Genomic DNA, 6,523 nt, shown 5'->3' on the forward strand with positions numbered 1-6,523 from the left:
ATACAAATACAATATATATATATATATATATATATATATATATATTATAATAGGGGAAACTTCAATAATGAATAAGCATGTATAAAATTGAAGTCATTCCAAAGAAACGTTACTCTGAGTCACGTTTTAACTGTAAAGTCTGTCACAATGCAATGACTTATAAAATGTCACTGACAATTATGTTTTTTGTTTGTTAACTATGCCAGATTTTTGTCTTTTGGTCAGTGAATTTTTGTTCTGTCACATATAACATAAAATAGTACTTAGAACTGCATTTATACTAGTTTAATAAAATTTAATAAAAGTGTATTATTCTACTGAATTGATTTTAATAATGACTTATATTTTTGTTAAAATCAAAATGTAATGCCTAAAATTTCAACTTGGAACCTCAAAGTGAGATTTGAACCGCTCAACCACTAAGCCAACCTGTAAAATTACATTCAGGAGGATCAAAATCAATATATGGACATAATATTCTTTAAATTATCTTACATATACAATGCAATTCTTTGCTGAACGGGTCTAGATGAACCCCATTGAGTACCTCTAGATCCACCCCTAGAGCCAACACTTAGCCTTGTACCCAAGGATAACGGGCCAAGAGAGAAGAAGAAAATGAAAAACAAAAAGCATAACAAAGTAGATACATGGGAAAATAGTGAAAATAAGACAAAGTTATATATACAACCCCCAAACGAGGACAAAATGCAATATATGGTCCATCCACAAAACTAGTTGATGCTAGTAGAAAGACACTACAAATGATTGAGTACAAGACTACACATATACAGAAAACACACATTATCTCAAAATACAAAAAAGGAAAATCGGACAAATATGCCCCCGAACTATCGTAAATGGTATGTCAATACCCTCTGTTATACTTTAAGGTTGTATTTACCCTTACCGTCAATATTTTAGGTTGTGCATACCCTTGAGACTAACTGCGGGACATGTGGCTACATCTCAATAATTTACCTAATATTTATTTTTTTATCTGAAATTTTAAGAACAAAACCACCCATCTTCCCTAACCCATTCGAAAGCCGAATTAAAACCTATTTTCCATAACAATTTCGTTCAAATACCGCTCAATGTTCATCTTCTTCTCTTCTATAATTCTTAAAAAATTTGTTGCACAAATAAATTTCTTTACTAACATTAGCCATTTTTTTGTGTGTTTTAGAGTTCATGGATGATTGGGCACAAAATCATCAAGCTAATTTTGTGATTGACCATCACCTTCGTCGCCGCCTTCTTCTCCGAAGTTCACACAACTATTTTAAATCATTCGAAATGAAATTTGTGGCGTTTCTCTTGATAAAATGCAGTTATTTTTGTCGGTTGTGTCCGCCTCGGAGAGGCGCCCAACTAGGCATTGACCTTTCTCATTAATACTGCTGGAAAACCGTCGTCAACGACCAGTAGTGGTCTACCAGAGTTCAAACTTTTTTAATGAAGCAAAACTTCTTGATGTTTGAATTTTCATCTGTTGAAACGAAAATTTGGTTTCCATCTTTGAAACAAATTTTTTCCATACAATGATGTAGAAGATAAATCTACATGGCTTACACTCAATGATTCACCGCATTCTCTCTCACCGTAAAGTCTTTTCAGCTTTAACGACCAACCATGGCGAGGAACAAGTGTAGGCAAAATCGGAGATGTTTTGGTACTTCAATCCTCAATGAGATTGCTGCAATTTTGATGTAGTTCTTTGTCATTTTGATGTCTTTCTCTTTAATTTTTTAAAGATTTGATTTACAAAGTATTGATCTTTCATATATATGAACATAACATATCTTAACAAAATGGGGTACCCAAATCCATCCAAAACTTCCATTGATTTTTAAAAAGGTTTCGGGTGGGTTTCAAATAGAATGGGGCGGGTTTTTTATTTTTATTTTTGATAAACAAATAAATAAAAAATTGGGTTAGTATTTGAGATGAAGCCACGTGTTCAACGTTAGTACCAAAGGTGTACACAAACAAAAATATTAACGGTAGGGGTATATACATCCTTAAAGTATAATGAAGTTATTGACATACCATTTACAATAGTTTGGGGGCATAGTTGTCCCTTTTCCCTACAAAAATGCTAGTCATAAGTATACAAAAGGATATGAGTCAACACGAATGCCAACAAGATGACCCTTATCCTCCGAAACACTAGGTACAACAACATGAAAATCTACATGGTCAACTAAAACTTGGATCTGTATTAGGAAAAAAATATGCAAAGTGGGAGTATGAGTACCAAAATAAGGGTTACTCAGTAGGCATCATAGGCCGATCCAGATCATGATTGCAATAGCACAATAATAAGCGAGTTAATAACGTGATAATAGGCAGTAGTAAAGATATAAATAGACATGAATCGTAGTAGAGATACTAAGAAATATAATGAAAGCAGTAAAATTATCTAAAACCCAGGAGGAACCACATAAGACTAGAAGGTTCAAACAAAGGTAGATAAATTATAATCACGCAAAATATAATCTGTTTGAATCCCCTTAAGACCAATGGGTTCATGCAAGAGCTGCACGACAAGGAACGAGTCAGTAAAAGACACTCGCGCCTGCTCAAAATCTTACATCGAGTCGGTGAAATCAAAAATAGGCTTCCACCAGAATCTTGCATTAGAATAGCTATACATTATCTAGAGTGTTTTTGAATCTTACATCGGAATAACTATATATACGGAACCTAGCATCCTCCAAAATCTGAAGTAAGAGAATCCAATCCCTTCCTATAATCTTATATCAAAATTGTCATAAGAAAACCATCATGAATATTACATTGAAATAACCATGGAATAGGTATAGCATCCTCCAAAATCTTACATCAAATAGCTATAAAACCAAATCAATCCCAAAATCTAACATTAGATGATTATGGAGATGTAACAACCCTAAAATAATGGTTATGCTAAATAATGCTTAATGTGTCTAGAATGACTACGATTAGACCGGGTTCACACTGATTGATGCACGTAGAACTAGACCTCCTAATCCTTTCTAGAATCGAGCCATCTAACTTAGGGAGTTAGTTGAGCTAGGAAAGGTTGGGTCATCCATGTAGGGCTCCCAAACAAGAAGATTTACCCGGATGAGTATTTACCGGACTTAAAAAGGGGAAATCTTATGTTTGGAGGGTCTAGGGGTAAAATGGTCTTTTTCCAGGCTAAGGGTAGTATCGTAATTACCCTAAATATATAAATAATTATTTAATTAATAAGGTGGAGGGGAAATTTGGGTAGAGAGGGCCAAAAATTGGCTTTTTGAGTGAAGTCTTGCTCCACCCGGGTTCGAACCTAGGCGAAAGCAATGATTTAAATTGTTTTTATTTTAATTGGTTATTATTTCAATTAATATTTATTGGATGATTTAAAATAAAAGGGAAATCAGATATTTTGATATTATTTGAAAGAGCCTTAGTTGACTAAGCCTAAACTACTTCACCTCTTTTAACTCTGTTTCACGTTTAACTCTCTCTCTCTCTCACGTCAATATGTCTCTTCTCTTTCACGTTCTCTCTGCCAAAACCACAAGAACTGATCAGCAACTAAAAATTCTTCACACTTGAAGAACTTTTAGGTTAGAAACTTATTCAAAACAAAACCAAAAACGTTAGACAAAGAGAGGAGTTTTTCCGTCGAGTTAGTGTTGAAGATTTTGGACTTAGATGAAATTTTGGATAAGGTTTGGGCAGCAAGTTCAAGGTTTGAACGTCAAAAAGGTGTGTGTTCTCTTCTGTCTTTGTCCCTACCCCAAGAGACCCCTAAGGTTTAGTATATTCAATCTGAAAACTAGGGTTGTTTGCCCGTTGCATGTCCCTGTCATTAGCTCCCAATGATTCGTAGGTTGGATATGTTTGCTGGTAGATATTAGGTGTGTGTTGTGTTTTCGTGATGAATACGTTCATGTATGTGTGATTTAAATCATATGAGGGATCACCTATGTGATCCGAAACTCTGTGTACGTGTGTGCAATGTGAACCATGATTATATCCTCGGGTTTAAGGCTCTAAAATGTGATGCTAGTTCTTTGTATTTCATGTACACATGTTTATGTAAATCGTGATGTTCATAAGTGATGAAAATATGTTGATTTTAGTGCAATTCTTTATCGAATGAAATCTTGAAAATTCACCTAAAGAACTCACTAAAAACTACTTAAAACATCTAAACGTTTAATGTTAAAGAATTTAGGAAATACGCTGCAAAAATTTCTAGTTTCAAAGGATAAGTTTCGCTGCAAAAATGTCAAACGTTTAATATGGATCTCATGAATATAGTCTTCCATGAATACCTTGACTCTTTCTTCATAGTATTCATTAATGACATTCTCATCTACTCTAAGACAAAGGAAGAGCATGAACAAAATTTGAGACTAACCTTGCAGGGTCTTAGACAACAATAGCTGTATGCTAAATTCAGCAAGTGTAAATTTTGGCTTAGATCAGTGACCTTTTTGGGTCATGTTGTGTCCGACAAAGGTGTAGAGGTAGATCCCGGGAAGACTGAAGCGGTTAAGAACTGGCCAAAACCTCTTGTTCCCACAGATATTCGTAGCTTCTTGGGATTGGCTGGTTATTATCACAAGTTCGTGGAGGGTTTTTCTTCCATTGCTGCCTCACTGACAGCTTTGACTAAGAAGAAGGCCAAGTTTGAATAGACAGAGGCTTGTGAGAAAAATTTCCAGGATATCAAGGATAGACTCACTTCAGCCCCGGTGCTTACTTTGCCTAAGTGTGGTGAGAACTAAACTCTGTATTGTGATGCATCTAGGGTTGGTTTTAGTTGTGGTCTGATGCAGGGTGGTAAGGTGATAGCTTATGCGTCCAGACAACTCAAGGTTCATGAGAGGAATTATCCTACTCATGACCTAGAGTTGGCAGCTGTGGTGTTTGCACTGAAGCTGTGGAGGCACTACTTGTATGCGGGTGCATGTGGCTGTGTTCACAGACCACAAGAGTCTCCAGTACGTGTTCACACAGAGAAAGTTGAATCTATGTCAGCGAAGATGGTTGGAACTGTTGAAGGACTATAACATGAATGTCCACTACCATCCAGGTAAAGCAAATGTTGTAGATGATGCTTTGAGTAGGATGAGCATGGGAAGTACAGACCACGTTGAGCATGGTACGAAGGAGTTTGTGAAATATATACATAGACTGGCCAGACTGGGTGTGCGGTTAGTTGACTCTACTAGTGGAGGTGTTTCAGTTGATCCTAGTTCTGAATCATCCTTAGTGGTTGAAGTCAAGGAGGGTCAACATCTTCTTCTTGTGTTGATGGAACTGAAGGACTCAGTGTTGGTTAAGATGAATAAGACGTTTTCTTTGGGAGATGACAGCATACTTAGGTACTAAGACAGGCTGTGTGTACTAGATGCGGATGATTTGCGGACCAGGATCATTGAGGCCCATGGTTCCAGATACTCCATACACCCATGTTCCACCAAGATGTATCATGATCTTAAACAAATCTATTGGTGAGATGGCATGGAGAAGGGCATTGCAAATTATGTGTCCAAGTTTCCTAATTGTCAACAGGTTAAGGAAGAATATCTTAAGCCTGGCGGTCTTACTCACATTATTGAGCTTCCAACTTGGAAATGGGAGGCCATTAGTATGGAGTTCGTGATTGGTCTTCTGAAGACTAGGAGACCACATAACTCCATATGGGTTATTGTGGAGATGATGACTAAGTCTGCCCACTTTATCCTTGTGAAGTCTACTTACAGAGCCGAGAATTATGTGAAACTCTACATTGATGAGATTGTGAGATGGCATGGTAGTCTGTTGTCTATCATTTCATATAGAGGAGCACAATTCAATTCGCATTTCTGGATATCCTTTCAGAACATCTTAGTCACGCAGGTGAAGCTTACTACTACCTTTCAACTTCAGACTGATGGGCAGGCAGAGCGTACCATTTAGACATTGGAGGACATGTTGAGGGACTGTGTGATTGACTTCAAGGGTAGTTGGGACGGCCATCTGCCTTTGATAGAGTTCTCGTATAATAATAGCTATCACTCCAGCATTTGAATGTCAGCTTTTGAGGCATTGTATGGTTGGAGAGGTAGGTCTCCAGTTGGGTGGTTCGAGGTTGGAGATTCATCCATCTTGGGTCCAGAGATCATTCATGAGGCCTTAGAGAAGGTCAGGGTTATAAAGGATAGGTTGTCTACTGCTTACAGTCGGCAGAAGTCTTATGGAGACAAAAGAAAATGACCTTTAGAGTTTGATGTTGGTGACCAGGTATATTTGAAGATATCACCTATGAAGGGCGTGAGGAGGTTTGGCAGGAAGGGGAAGTTGAGTCCGAGGTATGTTTGGCCATATGAGATCCTACTGCGTGTGGGTGAGGTGACCTATGAGTAGGCATTGCCTGCGGAACTGGATTCTGTTCATCCAGTCTTTCATGTCTCTATGTTAAAGAATTCCTAGGTGATCCAACATTGATTCTACCTGTTGAAGGTTTGGGGTTTGATGAAAATTGTTCCTATGAGGA

The sequence above is a fragment of the Solanum pennellii genome, chromosome 2 (genome assembly GCF_001406875.1).
Source record: "Solanum pennellii chromosome 2, SPENNV200".
In the NCBI taxonomy this organism is placed as follows: domain Eukaryota; kingdom Viridiplantae; phylum Streptophyta; class Magnoliopsida; order Solanales; family Solanaceae; genus Solanum; species Solanum pennellii.